The sequence below is a fragment of the Phyllobates terribilis genome, unplaced genomic scaffold, assembly GCF_046119375.1.
Source record: "Phyllobates terribilis strain yellow unplaced genomic scaffold, ASM4611937v1 Scaffold_1__5_contigs__length_1240528914, whole genome shotgun sequence".
Lineage (NCBI taxonomy): Eukaryota > Metazoa > Chordata > Amphibia > Anura > Dendrobatidae > Phyllobates > Phyllobates terribilis.
In genome coordinates, this window is record NW_027362761.1 from 1,008,038,383 (window position 1) to 1,008,060,338 (window position 21,956).

Consider the following 21,956-nt stretch of genomic DNA (forward strand, 5'->3'; position numbering starts at 1 on the left):
TCAGCAGCCGACACATCCTTTTTCTTTCCCATTTTGGCAGAAAATGTAGGCTGCTTAATAATGTGAGACAGCCTTCTTAAGTAGTCTTGCCTTTCATTGGACACACCTGCCAAACTAATTAGCACAGGTGTCTGCAATTGCTTACAGTGATATAAAGAGCCCTGACACACATCACCATCAATGAGTTTAACTGACAAACAAACAAATTCTTCCTTTATCACTCCTAAACACTTTTTGCATAATAATTTGGAACACAGTGTACATGTGCTTTTCCACAAAACACCAGTGGTTCACGTAGTGAATCTTACAGTTCTAACTTGCCAACCGTGGTCTGTATGGGGTTGTTCAATAAAGGGCCCAAAATTAAGATAACATAGATGGGAGAGGTCTCTATGAATAGGAATTCCTAAGTATTTGATACCCTGTGAGGGCCAGGCAAAGGGAAAGTTGGACTGGATGGAATCCTATATGGATTTGGGGAGGGAGACATTGAGGGCCTCAGACTTCGCTGCATTGATTTTAAAATTTGACCATGTAACAAAGTGATCTATTTCAGCCATAACTGCATGGATGGATATATGTAATTGAGTGATATATACTAGTACATCATCAGCAAATAGAGAGCACTTGTACTCGGTGCCTCCCACCTCAATCCACCTAATATTGGGGTTATGGCGAATTGATGAGAGCAGGTGCTCCGTCACTAGGATGTATAAGAGAGGGGACAGAGAACATCCCTGCCTTGTCCCATTGGTGATTGTGAAAGGTGATGAAAATGTTCTGACGCGCCCCCTGGACCTTGGGACACCCGGAGCTGGACCCTTTTTGGTGGATGCTGGTGGTTGCAGTCTCCGTGGCGACGACCCGGTTCCGTGGCTCAGGGCGGTAAACCAGTGGCGGAACTATTTATGTGGTTTTGATGTTTAAATGTCCGACTACGCCACCCGTGGATTGCGGTCAGAGTGAACCGCCGCTCCAGGGCAGACCGCTGAGGCTGGTGTTGTGGGTGCAGCAGAGCGTAGCATAACTCCCCACGGGAGGAGTATAGCCTCAGGGCAGTGTATGCGGAGGATGGGGGTGATGGTGCAGGGCAGCAGCAGTAACGACACAGAGTCAGTGATGCAGTCCAGGGCCTTTACTCACGGTTCTTATTATCCAGACCACGTCTGCAGGTAATGGCTGCCCACGTCGTACTGTGCTCACCAGGTGAGGGGCTCAGACAACTCCCAGATAACTTTGGAGCGCTTCACAGGACCCCCTTTGTGTGTCCTTTGTCTGGCCTTTCTTACCAACCCTTCTGTCCGGCTGCCTCGGGCCTCCTCTTGGTAAACTTGGCGCCAGTTTCCCTGACCCTATGTGGTGCCTTCCTAGCGGGTGTAGCGAGGGGCTGCGCCACATAAAATGTCACAGCCTCCGGTTTCTAGCTGAGGGTCGTTTCCTGCCTCCACTAGTTTCAGGGACCGGTCTCCCCCTTTGGCCTGACCCCTCCACGCAGGTGGATTCGGGCGTGCGGTGGCGACTCACCCGTCCGCACCCCTGGGATCCCTTCATTCCTCGTTCCTGGAGCCTTCTCCGCTCCTCTTCCTTCCTTCTCAATCTTCCAGGCCTGGGCCTCTGTTATTAGGCCCGCCTCCGGAGCAGAGCTCATGCAGAGCCCCTGCTCCCTGCCACTTCTGCTCAGACTTCTCTGCACTGAACTAAGATGGTGCCCACCTTTTATACTCCCTTCTCAATGCACCCAGGAACTGCTTCCTCCCTGCTCCTGCACTACAGGGTTCCCCTTCCTCAGTGTTCCCTCCCCCCACTCCAGCCAGGGACAGGGACTGTCGTGCCCATCTCAGGGGCATATTGGTCGCCCTGCCCCACGGCAATGTGGTGTAATGCATGCAGGTGTCGGGTCCTGATCCACACTCCATCCTTACCTGAGAGTGAGATATCACACCTCTGGGTGAGGTGCAATACCTCTGTAGCAACCGAGCCCTCAGGGTAATACAGTTCCATTTATCTTCAGCCTAGGTGACGTATTGCGATACAGGGCCGTGATTTTGGCTATAAAAGCGTCCCCTAGACCCCTACCCCAAGCTTTTTAAGAGAATCATATATGGCGTGCCAGGAGACTCTATGGAATGCTTTCTCAGCATCCAACGAGAGTATCTAATTACAAATTTTTAACTGCATCTAGCCCAGGAAATACTTTGTGCCTACTAGCAGTGTCTGCTAGTCAGCGGATTATCCCGGCTGTTAAGCAAGCTACACCACCTGTAGTTTTGACACTTAATTTTTTCAAAGGAAATGCTTCGGGACCACGGGATACTCAGTGAAGAGCATCAGGAGGCACCCCAAGGCATAGGGGCTGGGACTGGAAGTAGGATGCCTTGCGGTGGACAGCCGAGCTCGATCCTTATAAAAGCTTTTTAACTGCAGCAGCTTTAGTGGACGCTACTGGAGCTGGAATTACGCGGCTGCTGGCATGAGACTTGCCCTCCAATAGATCCTTGTAAATGGATTTAAAGTGTATTCATTCAAATTAGAGAGACAATTTAAATTAAAAAGCTTAGAGCTGCCTCCACCACAGGGGGGCTCGCTCGACCCACCAGCTGACAGGCACCAGTATTGGGAGAGGGGGGCTGGCCGTCAGGCTTCACCGCGGCTCTGGCACAAACCCGGCGACACGGAGGTGGCACGGGCAGGAGCGGACTGAACGTGTCGGCTTCTCACTTTTTGGATTTTAGAAGGGCATGACATGCCTATATCTGTGTCTCCCCCTCCTTTTACTCCTCCACCTCTTTTCTTTTCGCATGACTATATGTACTTGTCACTTTTCCATGTGTTAGTTGTGTCTTCAGAGCAGTTTGTCAGCTTTTGGACACCTTTGAAGGTGTTTTCTATGTGTTTCTATGTGTTTTTGTTTGCCTGCCATTGGTTTTAACGGTGTTCGAAGGTGTTCGACGAACAGTTCGACGAACAGTTCGGTGAACACACGGGTGTTCGACGAACCGAACTCGAACACTACGGGGTTGGCTCAACACTAGTATTAAGCCACTTTTACAGGCTCACAATAAAACGTTCAAAAACGAAACTGAAACTTTTTTCCTGTGAAATATGTTAAGGAATTTATTTTCCAGGGTAAAGACTTGTGTATAAGGTAAAATAAATAACCAAAAACAAAAATACTCCTCCACACCTTGTGCCATGTTCACAAGTAGCATTTTTTATGCGTTTTTGCACTTTTGTATTGCTTTCAACTGTGACAAATGCATTCACCGGGAAATGTAATTTTAACATTTTACAACCTTATCTGGCCATGTGCTGTGTGACACATGCATAAAGTGCTGAAAAGACATGGGAACAGCATGGGGAAGATCCCTGGAAGCATCTCTGACACACAGGTCACTGTCTAATAGTATGCCCATTATAAGTGATCCTTGCCGCATCAGAAGATGCAGACTTGCAACTATCCCCGTGCAAGTTCTAGTCCCAGGGCAGTGTTCAATTGTACCTCCCCATGCCTTGCAATACAAGCACAAGTATGCAGCCTGCCACCCACCCACCCCCAGGCTGCAATACTATACTGCTTGCTTGCTTGCACTTGAAATTGGGCCTTTTAGGCATGTGGAGGCGAAATCTGGCCACCGCTGAACCATGAGGTTAAGCACATGAGCAAGACATGGTAGGTGTGTGATCTCACCTCGCCTCAGAGCCGCCACCTGGTTACGGCCATTGTCACACACGACCATGCCGGGATGTAGGTTCAGCGGTTTCAGCCACAGATCTGCCTGCTCTTTCACAGCTGTCCACAACTGACAAGCAGTGTGAGGTTTATCACCTAAGCTTATGAGTTTCAGCACAGCCTGTTGCCGCTTGGCGGAGGCAGTACTGCAGTGCTTCCAGCTTGTAACTGATGTGGTGATCTGAGATGGAGGCTGAACATGAGGAGGAGGAGGAGGATGATGCACAGGAGCTATATACTGTGGGGGCAACTATGACTGACATAGGGCCCGCAATCCTCGGTGTGAGGAGGACGTGTTCCGTCCCAAGGTTCGACTGGTTCCCGGCTTCCACTATGTTTACCCAGTGTGCCATCAGAGAGATGTACCGTCCCTGGCCACAAGCACTTGTCAACGTGTCCGTTGTCAGGTGGACTCTCCCAGTAACTGTGTTGTTGAGGGCATGGCAGATGCTTTGGGACATGGGCTTGTGTAGTGCGGGGATGGCACACCGGGCAAAATAGTGTCGGCTGGGGACCGAGTACCGAGTGACGGCCACCATCATAAGATTGTGGAAGGACTCCGTCTCCACCAGCCTAAAAGGCAGCATTTCCAACGCAAGCAGACGTGAAATGTGCGAATTTAGGACTGTGGCCTGTGGGGCGTTAGCTGCGAATTTCCACTTTCGTTCAAAGGTCTGGGATATGGACAATTGAACGCTGCAGTGGGACGTGGACGTTGATGCTGTTTCTTGAGAAACTGCCATAACAAGTGAAGACTGAGAGGAGGGGGCATCTTTACATGCAGTATGGACAGGGGATTGCCTTGCACACACAACAGGGGGTTCTATTGCACGCACAACAGTGGAAGAAGCAGTATTGACACCCGCTGACACTGGTCGTGGACCCTGGGTTTCGCCCCACAAAGTTGGGTGCTTTGCTGCCATGTGCCTGATCATGCCGGTGGTGGTCAGGCTGGTAGTTTTGTCACCCCTGCTGATGCTGGCAGGGCAGGTGGAACATATGGCCTTTTTGGGGTTATCAGCAGAGTCTTTAAAAAAATTCAAGACTCTGGAAGACCTACCACTTGTACTGGCAACGTCCCTCGTGTCGGTGTTATGGGGATCGGTTGCCCGCCTTCTGTCTGCGGCCACCACACTGCTTTTTCCTGCCTGTTGGGGTACTCTGCCTCCCTCCCCCTGTGTGCTGCTGGCCTCACTCTGCATGTCCTCCTGCCACGTTGGGTCAGTTACTAGATCATCCACCACCTCCTTCTCTTCCACTTGTGCACCACGATGCTCCTCCTCACTTCCTCACAATTGTGTCTGCTCATCGTCCACCTTTTGTGACAAATTGCCAGCGTCGACTTCCTGTGGCCGTGACTGTTCAAATATTTTGGCATCGCTTCATGGGATCTCCTCTTCCACCACTTCAAGCGTATCAGGCAAGGGGCACAAATATGGAAATGGACCAGTGAACAGCTCTTCAGAGTGTCCAAGTGTGGGATCAATTGCTGTCTGACGATACTCGGCATGGTGGGAGGAAGGAGCCTCAGGGTGAGGAGGAGTATGCTGTCGAGACTCACGGTTACTAAGAGTTGACCGTGTGGAAGACAGACCGGGGGCGGTGGTGCCCAGGTAACTGGAAGTATTATCTGCTATCCAATTAATAACCTGTACACACAGATGAGTTCTCAATATTGGTGTTGTTCTGTGCTTTCCTAGTAATTCCGTCAAGAAGTGGGAGCGAGAAGATGTGGCTGTTGGTTGTGGCACATTTTCACCTTGGCCACGGCCCCGTCCTCTGCAGGAACCATCACCAGAACGTCCACTTCCACGTCCCTTGCCACGCTCCTTGCCCATTGTAAAGGAAGTAAAATAGCTTACACTTGCACTATCAATGGAAAAAGGGTAATAAAAGTAGATTAGAACCGTGGAAGAGGAAAACCACAGTTCTATTTCTCTGGCCTACACCCGACTCTTTTAAACAATCTGAACAATCAGGGAGAAACTATTACTGTTTTTCTTTATGTAAAAAATAACAAAACCTGAATAATAGAGATTTTTTACCGTGTGATGGCAAAACCACTGTTATTGTTTACTGGGGTATACCAGACTTTTTTAAATATAAAGATTTGCGGCTGAACAGTGAGCGACACACTCAAACTGTGTTTTTTTAGATACCAAAGGCCCAAAACTGGATAGTACAGAGATTTGACCCGTGAAACTGCAAAACCACACTTGGATTTGTCGAGCCTACACCAGACTATTTTCAACAGATATATTTTTGTGTCACAACAGTCAGGAGACACTACTGTTTTTCTTTACGGAAAATATACCAAAACCTGAATAATAGAGATTTTTTACCGTGGGATGGCAAAACCACAGTTATTGTTTACTCTGGTATACCAGACTTTTTTAAATATATAGATTTGCGGCTGAACAGTGAGCGACACACTCAAACTGTTTTTTTTTAGATACAAAAGGCCCAAAACTGGATAGTACAGAGATTTGACCCGTGGAACTGCAAAACCACACTGGGATTTGTCGGGCCTACACCAGACTATTTTCAACAGATATATTTTTGTGTCACAACAGTCAGGAGACACTACTGTTTTTCTTTACGGAAAATATACCAAAACCTGAATAATTGAGATTTTTTACCGTGGGATGGCAAAACCACAGTTATTGTTTACTGGGGTATACCAGACTTTTTTAAATAGATATATTTGCAGCTGAACAGTGAGCGACACACTCAAACTGTTTTTTTTTTAGATACAAATGGCCCAAAAGTGGATAATACAGAGGCTTGAACCGTGGAAGTGCAAAACAACACTTCTGTTTCTCTAGCCTACACCTGACTATTTTCAACACATATATTTGTGTCTGAAAAATCAGAGACACGCTTTTTTTTTGGGGGGGGGGGGTGGGACGCCAAAAGGTTAATAAGACGGGTATCTGTACAGTGTGAAGGAGGAACAAAAAAGAGGATTTAGATGAAAAAAAAAGGATTTTTCCTGTCCCCTGAGACCTGGAGCTAAGTCCAGCAATTTCAGCAACAGGAGCAGCACACAGGACTGTAATGCAGCGTTTGCTGGTATAACCACTGCGTCTCCTATACAGCCTGCCTGCCTGATATCTGGGATGGATATTATTCCTGAGAAGGACTGTTTGTTTGATCTGGCAGCCTTTACAGACCCTACACTAACTATTTCACAGTTTATATCTCTCCCTAAATCAGCAGCTCTGTCCCTACACTGTCTGATCCGGAGCGACTGTGTCCAAGATGGCGGCGCCCGGTTTTAAATACTCGAGGTGACGCTGTGCGGCCAGCCAATCACTGTAATGCCCACAACCAACATGGCTGCGGCATTACAGTAACTGGCTGGCAATCCCTGCATGTTCATTGGCTCTGTAAAGAGCGCCAAACATGCAGGGTGGAGACCCGAGCTCCCGCCCGAGTAACCCGGAAATGCTCGGTGCTCGCCGAACATCCCGAGTAGCGCGATGCTCGGGCGAGTACCGAGCAGTGTCGAGCATGTTCGCTCAACTGTAATAGTAACTAATCCAACCTGGCAGGGGGACATGCAGAGTGAGGACAGCAGCACACAGGGGTAGGGAGGCGTAGCACCACAACAGACAAGTAGCAGTGTGATGGAAGCAAACACAAGGCAAGCAAGCATTCTTCATAATGCCAACACAACGGAAGTATCCAGTGCAACTGTTAAGTCTTCCCGAGACTGGTTGTTTTTTAAAAGACTCTGCAGATAACCCAAAAAAGGTCATTTGCATCACCTGCCAGGCCAGCATCAGCAGGGGTTGCAAAACTACCAGCCTGACCACCACCAGCATGATCAGGCACATTGCAGCAAAGCACCCGAATAAGTTGGCTGAACACCAGGGTCCAGAAACAGTGTCTGCGGGTGACACCACTGATTCATCTGCTGTTCTGCGTGCACAAAAATCCCATCCATGGCGCATGCGAAGATGCCTCCCGCTCTGCACATGTCATTGCACACTCTCAACTAGCACCATCAGCAAGCACGTCCATGTCTTTGTCCCAGTGAAGCATTCATTTGTCCCTACCCAAGTCATTGGAACGCAAGGGCAAATACGCAACCAATGCCTCACAAGCGACACTACTAAATTCACACATTTCGCGAATGCTTGCACTTGAAATGTTGTCTTATAGACTAGTGGAGACTGAAGCTTTCCGCAATCTGATGGCGGTGGCCGTCCCTTGGTACTCGGTCCCCAGCCGCCACTATTTCTCCCTGTGTGCCATCCACGCATTACATGAGAACATGTCCCAAAACATTAGCCGTGCCCTCAACAAAGCAGTAACTGGGAAAGTCCACCTAACCACGGACGCGTGGACAAGTGCTTGTGGGCAGGGATGGTACATCTTCCTGACAGCACACTGGGTTAATATTGTGAAAGCCAAGACCCAGTCGGACCTTGGGACGGAACAAGTCCTACTGAAGCCGAGGATTGCGAGCCCTGGGTCAATGAGGGTTGTTCCCACATTCTACAGCTCCTGCACCACCTCCTCTTCCACTATCTCCGAAAAGTCAACCACATCAGTCACAAGCTGTAATCACTGCAGCACTGCCTCGGCCAAGCGGCAACAAGCTGTGCTGTAGCTAATATGCTAAGGTGACAAACCAAACAATGCTGAAGAGTTGTGGACAGCTGTGAAAGAGTAGGTAGATCTGTGGCTGACTCCTCTGAAACTACAGCCAGGCATGGTCATGTGTGACAATAGTCAGAACCTTGTGGCGACTCTGAAGCAAGGCGAGCTCACACACTTACCATGCCTAGCCCATGTGCTTAACCTCGTGGTTCAGCGGTTTCTCAAAACCTACCCAGAACTTCCAGATCTGCTTGTCAAAGTACACCTCATGTGTGCCCATTTTAGAAAGTCAACTACAGCTTCCGCAGCCCTTGCTGTGCTTCTTCAGCGTTTGCAGCTTCCAGCTCACCGACTGGTGTAAAATATCCCCACGCATTGGAACTCTGCATTGCAGATGTTGGGAAGGATTTGTAAGCAGCAGAGGGCAGTTGTTGACTACCAGCAGGTCAGATTCCACACATAAGACCTCAGAAGTGGACATGGATGTCAGACAAATGTACCATCCTCCAAAACTTTGAAGACTCCATCAAGATGATGAGCGGCGATGAAGCCATAATTAACATCACAATCCCGCTTCTCTGTCTTCTGAAACGCTCTCTGCTCACATAAAAGAGGATTTATTGCAGGTGGAGCATGATGAGATGCAGCAAGGAACCATACAGGGTGATTCCACACAGCCCAGCCTCATCTCATCCCAACGTGGATTGGGTGACAATGAGGAAGAGGAGGAGGAATAGCAGGAGCTAGTTTCCTTCACTATAGACGGTACTACCTGCACAACTGTCATACCATCTGATCAGCGTGGATGGCATGAGGACAGGGAGGAGGATGAGGAGGAGAGCATGGTCAGTAGTCCTCTTGGTAAGGACATGGAAGTCTTGCCTGTTAGCAGTCTGGCACACATGGCTGAGTTTATGTTAAGCTGCCTTTCCCATGACCCTTGCAGTGTCCAAACTTTCCATGACTGTCATTACTGGTTGGTGACACTTCGAGACCCACGCTACAAGGAGAACTTTCTATCTCTTATTCATTCGCCGAACAGGCCTAATAAAATGGGGCAGTACAAGAAGGCCTTTGTTGCGGAATTATTAAAAAACTCCAATCAGAAAATGGTGACGGTAGAGGTCACAGTTCATTGGACAACCAAGGGGTACAGACGAGAGAGACACAAATCCAATCCAGCAGTAGCAGAGAACACTGTCAAAGTTCTGGGACAGTTTTCTCAGACCCTCCCATCGCACAGGACCTGATGCGAGGGGTACTCTCACAAGGAGGGAAAAGTTTGGGAAAATGCTGAAGGAGTACTGAGAGCCGTGATTCCTCTGTGCCTTATAATTATTGGGTATCCAAGCTGGACACGTGGCATGAACTGTCTCTCTACGCTTTGGAGGTCCTGGCCTGCCCTGCCGCTAGCATTTTGTCAGAGCGGGTTTTTAGTGCCACTGGTGGAATTATAACTGATAGGTGCATCTGCCTGTTATCTTAAAATGCTGAGAGGCTGACTCTTATAAAAAATGAACAAGGCCTGGATTGGACCAGACTTCTCAACACCACCGAATGATAGCAGCATAACATAAACTCAAATATAGTGTCTTTTTTTTGGGAGCATGGGAATATGCTTCCTCATTTTGTCTATTTGTTATTGTCCTCCTCCTTTTCCTCATCCTCCTCCTCCACCATCATATCTATCATATCACCATATCTACATCTCTTGCAAGGGGCATTGGAGTGCCTTCAAATTTTTGGAAGCCGTTGTACTCGCTGCATACCCTATATAGAGGAACCGCTCCTTTCTAATGGGAAAATGTCATACTCGTTACTGAGGCACACCTCTTTGTGTCTTTAAATTGTTATTGTGGTTTTTACAAAATGTTGGCAGCCATTGTACTCACTGCATACCCTATAAGTCACTGCATACCCTATAACTGTATAGCAGAACCGCTCCTTTCTAATTGGAACATGTCGTTACTGAGGCCCACCTCTATGTGTCTTTAAATTGTTATTGGGGTTTTTCCTAACTTTTGGCAGCCGTTGGACTCACTGCATACCCTATAACTGTATAGCAGACCTGCTCCTTTCTAATGGGAACATATCTTACTCGTTACTGAGACCCACCTCTATGTGTCTTTAAATTATTATTGGGGTTTTTCCCAAATGTTTGCAGCCCTTGCAGTCATTGCATGGAGATTACCACTATAGGGGACCCACTCCTTTATAATGGGAACATTTTTTTTACTAAGGCCCTCCTCTATGTCTCTTCAAAGGGGTATTTTTGGCAGCCCTTGCAGTCACTGCATATGCAATAACAGTATAGGAGACCCACTCAATAATGGGAACAACAGAGCATAGCCGGCTGATGACTCTCTAACAATAGCGTGGGCCGACTGCTGGCCTCTTAAGAATAGTAAGGGACATCTGATGGCCGTATAAAAATAGGCTTTGTGACTTTCATAAATGAAACAGGATAAGTCTGATCATGTTTCACACACCACTAGGCCAAATAAGGTAATTAAATGTTAAAATGACATTTCCTGGTGAATGTATTTTTCACTGTTGAAAGCAATGCAAAAGTGCAAAAACGCATCAAAAACAGTACGTGTGAACATAGCCCAAGGTGTGGAGGATCATTTTTGTTTTCTATATTTATTTTGCCTTATATACAAGTCATTACACTGGAAAGGATGTTCCTTAACATTTTTCCCAGGAAAATTCATTTTGGTTTTGTTTATGTTTTTTTGTGAGTCCATAAAAGTGGTGTAATACCTCTGAAAACATTGGGAGTCAGAGATGCTTCCAGGGGTCTTCCCCATGCTGTTCCCATGTCATTTGAGCACTGTTTCCATCGATTTGGGCAATCTCTAGGCCCTCTGCTGACCGCCTGGGGGAGCCGCCGGAAAAATGCTTGAGTTTCCCATAGACTTACATTGGGCTCTTTGCTCGGGTTGAGCACTCGAGCATTCCAATTTGATCAACTCAACAAGTACCCAAGCATTTTAGTGCTTGCTCATCACTAGTGTTTATATTTATCCAATTTTTTTTACATACGACTTTTTGATCGCTTTTTAGTCACTTTTTTGTTAGTTAGTATAATGAAAGAGCGACATTTTTGGCATGTTTTTCATTTTTTTTTTGGTGTTCACCGTACAGAATACATAATGTGTAAATTTTATAGAACAGGTCGTTCCGGACGTGGTGATACCAATTCTGTGTACTTTTCTTTGTTTATTTTTGTTATATCACAAAGGCTGCGTTTTGAGTGGCGAAACAGCTTTTCGTGATTTGTATGCTCTCTTTTTGTGTTTTTTTTTTTTTTTCCTTTTTTACATATTTTATTTTACTTTGTCCCTTTGTGGGACATGTATAATCTTTACTTTGAACACTTGTCTCATAGACTGCAGTACACGTGTACTGCAGTGAATGAGACTGTCAGTATCTCACTGACTGTGCCTGTGAGACCCAGCTTTTAGCTGGATCTCACCGGCCACTGTACTCTGGGGTCATACCATGCTAACTATCGGCACCAGAGATTAATATCGTGGGGGTCCAATGGTTACTAAAGGGGTATTGCTAGCACTTAAATACCTCTGTTGCAATTAACAGCAGTATTTAAGGGGATAATCGGCCCCGATCAACTTCAATACTGGCCAGGGCCCATACTGCAAAATGTCAGCGGTCACATAAAGCTGACACCTACTGGAATTTCAGCCATGGCGTGGCACTACACTCTTTCCTCAGCGCCCTTAAAAAGCGTCACTGAGGAATAAGGCCCCTTAAGGCGTATCAGGAGTTAATAGTAGTAAATAAATAAAAAAAAAACTACATGGGGGTGCCTCCCATTTTTGATAGCCAGCCAAAGGAAAGCAGAAATCTGGGGACTGGTGTTCATATTCTGGGAAGGGACCAATATCCATAAAGGTTTGCAGCCTTTTAATAATATTTCACAGCTGTCTGTGTAGCATTTACTGGTTATTAAAATGAGGGGACCCCAAAAAAAATAAATGATGTGGGGTCCCCTCTATGTTTAATTTTCAGCAAAGACTAAACAGACAGCTGCGGGCTGACAGTTAGAGGCTGGGAGGGGCCATGGATATTGGCTTCCTCCCAGACGAAAAACATCAACCCTCAGCAGCCCTAGAAATGGCACATCCATTAGCTGCAGAAAATCTGGCACTTAGCCTTGACTCTTTCTATTTGCCCTAGTGCGCTGGCAAGCATGGTAATATTTTGGGGTTGATGTCAGCTGTCATCAAGCTCAGGGGTTAGTAATTTAGAGATGTCTATAAGACACCCCCATTACTAACCCCATAGTGAAAATGAATAAAGACACACATAAAGCAAAGTCCTTTATTTGAACAAAACACTCCCCAACCCTCTTTTACCCATTTATTTAGATAAAAATAAAAAAAATAACAGTATTTCTCACCAGTCCGCCGATAATCCTTATGTCCCCATGACGAGCTCCAATACTGCTACATCAGGATGCATTGCTGAGCAGTGACATAAGTAAGGCGATCGCTCAGCCCGGAATTCAGGACACATTGAGCTGAGCATCAGAACATGGCTGCGTGTGACCAGCGATAATCTTAATGATGTCAGCTCAATGTGAACTGGCTGGCATGGTGAGAGGTCACATCGCTGATGTGACTGCTCACCAAACCATCTGGATCATCGTGGGACATCAGCATTAATGGATTATTGGCGGACAGGTGAGGATGAGTTTGATCTTTTATTTTTGTTTTATGGTTAATAAATGGGTAAAAGAGTGTTATTGTGGGGGAGTATTTTTACAATTAAAGGACTTTTTTCTGTGTGTATCTTTCTTACTTTTTATTATGGGGTTAGTAATGGATGTGTCTGATAGATGCCTCTCCATTACTAACCCCCAGCGAACATAAAACAGCTGACATCAACCCCAAAAATATGACCCCACTTGCCACTGAACCAGGGCAAGTGGTAGAAACCAGGTAAAGCGCAAGAATTGGCACAATTAACGGATGTGCCTTTTCGGGGACAGCTGCGGTCTGCTATTTTTAGGCTGGGGAGGGTCAATATTTATGGCCCCTTTCCAGTCTGAGAATACCAGCCCCTAGCTGTCTCCTTTAGCTTGGCACCAGTACATGTCACACAAACAGCATACGGATGTGTCACATGGACACATGGATGTCACATGGGTGTTACCTACGTACGTAAGGATGGCACATGGACCATGGATCTCACCATTAGGCCACGGTCCCACTATCAGTATTTGGTCAGTATTCGTTCAATTTATTTCTCAGGAGTGGCAGCCAAAACCAGGTGAGGAACAATTTGAGAAAAGGTATAATAGAAGCAAGTGCACCAATTCTGTATTTATCACCCACTCCTGGTTTTGGCTCCCACACCTGAGAAAAAATTGTGACTGAGTACTGACTAAACACTGATAGTGGGGCCATGGCCTTACTGTGTTTTTCTGTATTGGAATCACCAGGACATGTGAAGGAGGCTTTAGACAGCTTGACAGCACTTCAGCTTACACACATAAAAGTAGTGAAATCAACATTCTACCTGTTACTGTTGATAATATGGAGATGTCTATTGAGGAGGATGTGAAGGATAAAAGCCGTATTGTGTTGTAACTAGTGTTGAGCGAGCACTAAAATGCTCGGGTGCTCGAAACTCGGGCTGAGCTCGCCGTGAAACTCGGGTGCTCGACCCGAGCAATGAGCCCAATGTTAGTCTATGGGAGACCCGAGCATTTTTGCGGCTGCACCCCCGGCAGTCTGTAGAAAGCCTAAAAAGTGCCCAAAACGATAGTGACAGTGCTCAAATGACATGGGGACAGCATGCGCATTGCCCCAGGAAGCATTTCTGACCCCCAGGTCACTGCTGTCAACAACGTGGTCAGAGGTATTAACTTTTACAGGCTCACAATAAAACGTTCAAAAACGAAACTGAAACGGTTTTCCTGTGAAATATGTTAAGGAACTTCCTTTCCAGGGTAAAGACTTGTGTATAAGGTAAAATAAATAACCAAAAACAAAAATTTTCCTCCACACCTTGAGCTATGTTCACAAGGAGCATTTTTTATGCATTTTTGCACTTTTGTATTGCTTTCAACCGTGACAAATGCATTCACCGGGAAATGTAATTTTAACATTTTACAATCTTATCTGGCCATGTGCTGTGTGACACATGCATACAGTGCTGAAAAGACATGGGAACAGCATGGGGAAGACCCCTGGAAGCATCTCTGACACCCAGGTCTCTGCCTAAGAGTGTGCCCATCAGAAGTGATACTTTCCGCATCAGAAGATGCAGACTTGCAACTATCCCCGTGCAAGTCCTTATCCCAGGGCAGTGTTCAATTGTACCTCCCCCATTACTTGCAATGCAAGCGCAAGTATGCTGCCAGCCACCCACCCCCAGCCTGCAATACCATACTGCTAGCTTGCTTGTACTTTAAATGGGGCCTTTTAGTTGGAGGAGGCCGAAGCTGGCCACTACCTAATGGCTGCTTCGGCAGCGAGGTATCGATACTCAGTCCCCAGCTGCCCGACGGCTGGGGGTCCACGCTCTGTCCCTAGCCCCCAGGGGGCAGCCGGGTGTCCATATTCGGTCCTTAAACTGTCCCAAGCCGCCCCTATTTCTCCTTGGAACATCCCCCCACACTTTTCTTAGCCCGGCCTGCTTAAGGGCAGCATTGGATGAGCCCACCAGAGAGCCAGACTCCTCCGGTGGGCCCTGGCTTTTCCATCAGGGGAGTTGAAAGTGCCAAGGTGAGGAGCATGATGATGATGATAGAAGTTAGCATCTGCTTTGTTTTCTTGGAATGCAAGCGTAAGTGTGCAATCTGCCACCCACCCACTGCCAGGCTGCAATACCATACTGCTAGATTGCTTGCACTTCAAATTGGGCCTTTTAGGCATGTGGAGGCAGACGCCGGCCACCTTCTCATGGCTGCGGCGGTGGCCTTGTATCCATACTCAGTCCCCAGCTGCCCGGTGGCTGGGTGTCCACGCTCGGTCCCCAGCTGCCAGGGGGTGGCCGTGTGTCCATACTAGGTCCTCAGCTGCCCCGCGGCCTGGTGTCCACAAATGGTCCCCAGCCGCCTGGGGATGGCCGGGTGTCCATCAACGGTCCCCAGCCACCCCTATTTCTCCTTGGAACATCCCCCCACACTTTTCTTAGCTCGGCCTGCTTTAGGGCAGCATTGGATGAGCTCACCAGAGAACCAGACTCCTCCGGTGGGCCCTGGCTTCTCCATCAGGGAAGTTGAGAGTACCATGTTGAGGAGCATGATGATGATAATAGAAGTTAGCATCTGCTTTGTTTTCTTGGAATGCAAGCACATGTACAGTACAGACCAAAAGTTTGGACACACCTTCTCATTTAAAGATTTTTCTGTATTTTCATGACTTTGAAAATTGTACATTCACACTGAAGGCATCAAAACTATGAATTACCACATGTGGAATTATATACTTAACAAAAAAGTGTGAAACAACTGACAATATGTCTTATATTCTAGGTTCTTCACAGTAGCCACCTTTTGCTTTGATGACTGCTTTGCACACTCTTGGCATTCTCTTGATGAGCTTCAAGAGGTAGTCACCGGAAATGGTCTTCACTTCACGGGTGTGCCCTTTCAGGTTTAATAAGTGGGATTTCTTGCCTTATAAATGGGGGTGGGACCGTCAGTTGTGTTGTGCAGAAGTCAGGTGGATACACAGCTGATAGTCCTACTGAATAGACTGTTAGAATTTGTATTATGGCAAGAAAAAAGCAGCTAAGTAAAGAAAAACGAGTGGCCATCATTACTTTAAGAAATGAAGGTCAGTCAGTCCGAAAAATTGGGCAAACTTTGAAAGTGTCCCCAAGTGCAGTTGCAAAAACCATCAAGCGCTACAAGGAAACTGGCTCACATGAGGACCGCCCCAGGAAAGGAAGACCAAGAGTCACCTCTGCTTCTGAGGATAAGTTTATCCGAGTCACCAGCCTCAGAAATCGCAGGTTAACAGCAGCTCAGATTAGAAACCAGGTCAATGCCACACAGAGTTCTAGCAGCAGACACATCTCTACAACAACTGTTAAGAGGAGACTTCGTGCAGCAGGCCTTCATGGTAAAATAGCTGCTAGGAAACCATAGCGAAGGACAGGCAACAAGCAGAAGAGATTTGTTTGGACTAAAGAACACAAGGAATGGACATTAGACCAGTGGAAATCTGTGCTTTGGTCTGATGAGTCCAAATTTGAGATCTTTGGTTCCCACCACCGTGTCTTTGTGCGACGCAGGAAAGGTGAACGGATGGACTCTACATGCCTGGTTCCCACCGTGAAGCATGGAGGAGGAGGTGTGATGGTGTGGGGGGGCTTTGCTGGTGATACTGTTTGAGATTTATTCAAAATTGAAGGCATACTGAACCAGCATGGCTACCACAGCATCTTGCAGCGGCATGCTATACCATCCGGTTTGCGTTTAGTTGGACCATCATTTATTTTTCAACAGGACAATGACCCCAAACACCTCCAGGCTGTGTAAGGGCTATTTGACCAAGAAGGAGAGTGATGGGGGGCTACGCCAGATGACCTGGCCTCCACAGTCACCAGACCTGAACCCAATCGAGATGGTTTGGGGTGAGCTGGACCGCAGAGTGAAGGCAAAAGGGCCCACAAGTGCTAAGCATCTCTGGGAACTCCTTCAAGATAGTTGGAAGACCATTTCCGGTGACTACCTCATGAAGCTCATCAAGAGAATGCCAAGAGTGTGCAAAGCAGTCATCAAAGCAAAAGGTGGCTACTGTGAAGAACCTAGAATATAAGACATAATTTCAGTGGTTTCACACTTTTTTGTTAAGTATATAACTCCACATGTGGTAATTCATAGTTTTGATGCCTTCAGTGTGAATGTACAATTTTCATAGTCATGAAAATACAGAAAAATCTTTAAATGAGAAGGTGTGTCCAAACTTTTGGTCTGTACTGTATGTAGTAGCGGCTAGGCCTGAGATGGTCAGCGTTTTGGCGCATATTCAACCTCCTCTGAGGATTGCTTGATGTTTTCCTGCTACTATCCCAGTTCTATGACTCCAATTAAAACAAAGGTGATGAATGATGGATGAGGTGGTGGCAAAGGAGAAAGAGCAGGAGGAACAGAGACCATTCACATCAATATCAGGCCAGTCAAGCACACATGTCTAGTAGGATATGTTTCTGTTTTAAAAGGAGAAGTTTGGCAACACAGTTATAGGGCATGCAGTGAGTGTAATGCCTACCAAAAATTTTGAGGCACTCCAATGCCCCTTGGAAGTGACATGGAGGTCAGAGGGCCTTAACTAAACCGTTTTTTCCATTTATAGCAACTGGGTCTCCTGTGCACTGTTGGCCTAAGCAGTGAATGGAAGGCTTTCCAAAAATTATGAGGAACTGCAATGCCCCTTGAAACAGACGTGGATTACAGCATACTGAAAACCTTCTAACCATTATTGGGGAGTTGGTCTCCTTTAGTGTTCACCTATACATTGAAAAACAAAAGCTGACTAAAATTAGGAGGAAATGCAATGCCTGTTGGAAGAATGGTGGAGTTCGCAGTGGAATAAAAAGACAATATCAATGCCCCTGGGAAAAGTGGTGGAGGTCGCAGTAGCTTAACAAGACGGTTTGAATGCCCCTTGGAAGAGATGTGGAGGTCGCAGTGGAATAAAAAGACAATGTCAATGCCCCTGGGAAAAGTGGTGGGGTTGCAGTAGCTTAACAAGATGTTTTTTGTAAATCTGTGATTAAAACATATTGCATTGATATATTTGTATTATATGATAATAACTAACATATGTTATATCTACAATAACCACTCTGTATAAAATAATACATGAAATATTTACAGTTTTGTTAATTGAAAAATATTTTAAAACAAGACGGTTTTAATGCCCCTTGGAAGAGTAGTGGAGGTCGCAGTAGCTTAACATGACAGCTTTAATGCCCCTTGGAAAAGTGGTGGAGGTCACAGTAGCTTAACAAGACGGTTTTAATGCCCCTTGGAAGAGACGTGGAGGTTGCAGTAGCTTAACAAGACGTTTTTAATGCACTTTGGAAAAGTGGTGGAGGTCGCATTAGCTCATTAGCTTAACAAGACGGTTTTAATGCACCTTGGAAGAGAAGTGGAGGTTGCAGTAGCTTAACAAGACGGTTTAAATGTCCCTTGGAAGAGACATGGAGGTCGCAGTGGAATAAAAAGACAATATCAATGCCCCTGGGAAAAGTGGTGGAGGTCGCAGTAGCTTAACAAGACGGTTTTAATGCCCATTGGAAGAGACGTGGAGGTCACAGTAGCTTAACAAGATGGTTTTTATGCCCCTTGGAAAAGTGGTGGAGGTCACAGTAGCTTAACAAGACAGCTTTAATGCCCCTTGTAAAAGTGGTGGAGGTCGCAGTAGCTTAACATGACAGCTTTAATACCCCTTGGAAAAGTGGTGGAGGTTGCAGTAGCTTAACAAGACAGTTTTAATGCCCCTTGGAAAAGTGGTGGAGGTCGCATTAGCTTAACAAGACGGTTTTAATGCCCCTTGGAAGAGACGTGAAGGTTGCAGTAGCTTAACAAGACGGTTTTAATGCCCCTTGGAAGAGACGTGGTGGTCAGAGTGGCTTAACAAGACCGTCTTAATGCCCCTTACAAGAGCCATGCAGTGCAGCATATTAAAACCATTATTCCCATTATTGTGGAGTGGGTCTCCCATAGTCTTTGCCTATGCATTCCAAGCAAAAGCTGCCAATAATTAGTACGGAGGAACTTGCAATGCTGGCAACATGGTCCACGGTCAACCTGGTGGTATAGTGGTGGTGGAGGCTGAGGATAAGGAGAACAGCAAAAAAAAGCTGAATTGAGGAAGCGTATACCCATGTGTGGGTGTGAAGCGATGCATGGGAATACACCTTTCGAAATAACACAGTGGATTTGACTTTATGTTACTCTGCTGTCATTTGGTGGTGATTAGAAGTCTGGCCCAATCCAGCCCTTGTTCATTTTGATAAGGGTCAGCTTGTCAGCATTGTCAGTTGACAGGCGAGTGCGCTTATCAGTTATAATTCCCTCAGCGGCACTAAAAACACACTCCGATAACACGCTAATGGCAGGGTAGGCCGGACCTCAAGGCGTACAGAGCGAGTTCATTCCAAGTGTCCAGCTTGGATACCCAATAATTAAAAGGCACAGAGGAGTCAAGGAGGACGCTGGTACGGTCGGCAAGGTACTTCCTCACCATCTTTTGAAACTTTCCACTCCTTGTGAGAGTACCCCGCGCCTCAGGGCCTGTAAGCTGGCGGGTGTCAGAAAACTGTCCCAGAACGTTGACAATATTTCCTTGCCTCTGCTGGATTAAAGTTGCGTCTCTCTCGCCTGTAAGCCTTGGTTGGTCAACGAACTGTGACCTATGCCGCTAGCGTGTTCAGATGGGAAATTTTTTAACAGTTCTGCAGCAAGGGCATTCTGGAACTGCCCCATTTTTGTAGACCTCTCCACCTCAGGAAAAAGAGAGTGAAAGTTCTCCTTGTAGCGGGGGTCTAAAAGTGTCACCAACCAGTAATGACTGCCACCCAACATTTTGGCAACGCGAGGGTCATGGTTAAGGCACCACAACATAAAGTCAGCCATGCGTGCCAGACTGGTAACGGGCCAGACTTCTGTGTCCTCACCAAGATGACGACTGACCATGATCTCCTCCTCCTCCTCCTCCTGCCCCCCCTGTCCTCAGGCCACCCATGCTGAACCGACGGTATGACAGTTGTACAGGTACTACAGTCTACAGCGCATGATACCAGCTCCTATTCTTCCTCATCCTCCTCCTCCTCTCCCTCATTGTTCCCCAATGCACGTTGGTATGAGATGAGGCTGGGCTGTGTGTAATCGCCCATTACGGGTTCTTGATCCATCTCATCATACTCTGGCTGCAATGCCTCCTCTTTAATTCTCTGCAGAGAGCTTTGCAAAAGACAGACAAGTGGGATGCTGACGCTAATGATGGCGTCATCGTCACTCACCATCTTGGTGGACTCCTCAAATTTTGTCAGGATGGTACATATGTCAGACATCCAGGTCCACTCCTGAGGTCTTATGTGTGGAGTCTGACCTGAATATCGACGGCCTTGTTGCAGCTGGTACTCCACAACTGCTCTCTTCTGCTCACAAATCCTTTGCAACATGTGGAGGGTAGAGTTCCAACGTGTGGGGACATCACACACCAGTCGGTGTGCCGGAAGCTGCAAACACTGCTGCAACACAGCAAGGGCTGCGGAAGCTGTAGCCGACTTCCGAAAATGAGCTGACAGGCGGCGTACTTTGATGAGCAGATCTGGGAACTCGGGGTACGATTTAAGAAACCGCTGAGCCACGAGGTTAAGCACATGAGCCAGGCATGGTACGTGTGTGATCTCGCCTCGCCTCAGAGCCACCACCAGGTTACGGCCATTGTCACACACAACCATGCCTGGATGTAGGTTCTGCGGTCTCAGCCACAGATCTGCCTGCTCTTTCACAGCTGTCCACAACTCACAAGCAGTGTGAGGTTTATCACCTAAGCTCATGAGTTTCAGCACAGCCTGTTGCCGCTTGGCTGAGGCAGAACTGCAGTGCTTCCAGCTTGTAACTTATGTGGTGATATCTGAGATGGAGGCTGAACATGAGGAGGAGGAGGAGGATGATGCAGAGGAGCTGTACACTGTGGGGGCAATTCTGACTAACATAGGGCCCGCAATCCTCGGTGTGGGGAGGATGTGTTCCGTCCCAAGGTCTGACTGGGTCCCGGCTTCCAGTATGTTTATCCAGTGTGCCGTCAGGGAGATGTACCATCCCTGGCCACAAGCACTTGTACACGTGTCCGTTGTCAGGTTGACTCTCCCAGTAACTGCGTTGTTGAGGGCACTGCAGATGTTTTGGGACATGTGTTTGTGTAGTGTGGGGATGGCACACCGGGCAAAATAGTGTCGGCTGGGGACCGAGTACCGAGGGACGGCGACTTCCATAAGGTTGCGGAAGGATTCTGTCTCCACCAGCCTAAAAGGCAGCATTTCCAATGCATGCAGTCGTGAAATGTGCGAATTTATGACTGTGGCCTGTGGGGCATTGGCTGCGAATTTGCGTTTTCGTTCAAAGGTCTGGGATATGGACAATTGAACACTGTGGTGGGACGTGGACGAGGACATTGATGCTGTTTCTTGAGAATCTGCCATAACAAGTGAAGACTGAGAGGAGGGGGCCTATTTGCATGCAGTATGGACAGGGGATTGCCTTGCATGCACAACAGGGGGTTCTATTACACGCACAACAGCGGAAGAAGCAGTGGTGACACCCGCTGACACTGGTCGTGGACCCTAAGGCTCGCCCCACAAAGTCGGGTGCTTTGCTGCCATGTGCCTGATCATGCTGGTGGTGGTCAGGCTGGTAGTTTTGTCACCCCTGCTGATGCTGTCCTGGCAGGTGGTACAGATGGCCTTTTTAGGGTTATCAGCAGAGTCTTTAAAAAAATTCCAGACTCTGGAAGACCTACAGGTTGTACTGGCAACGTCCCTCGTGTTGGTGTTACAGGGAACTGCTGCTCGCCTTCTGTGCGTGGCCACCACACTGCTTCTTCCTGCCCGTTGGGGTACTTTG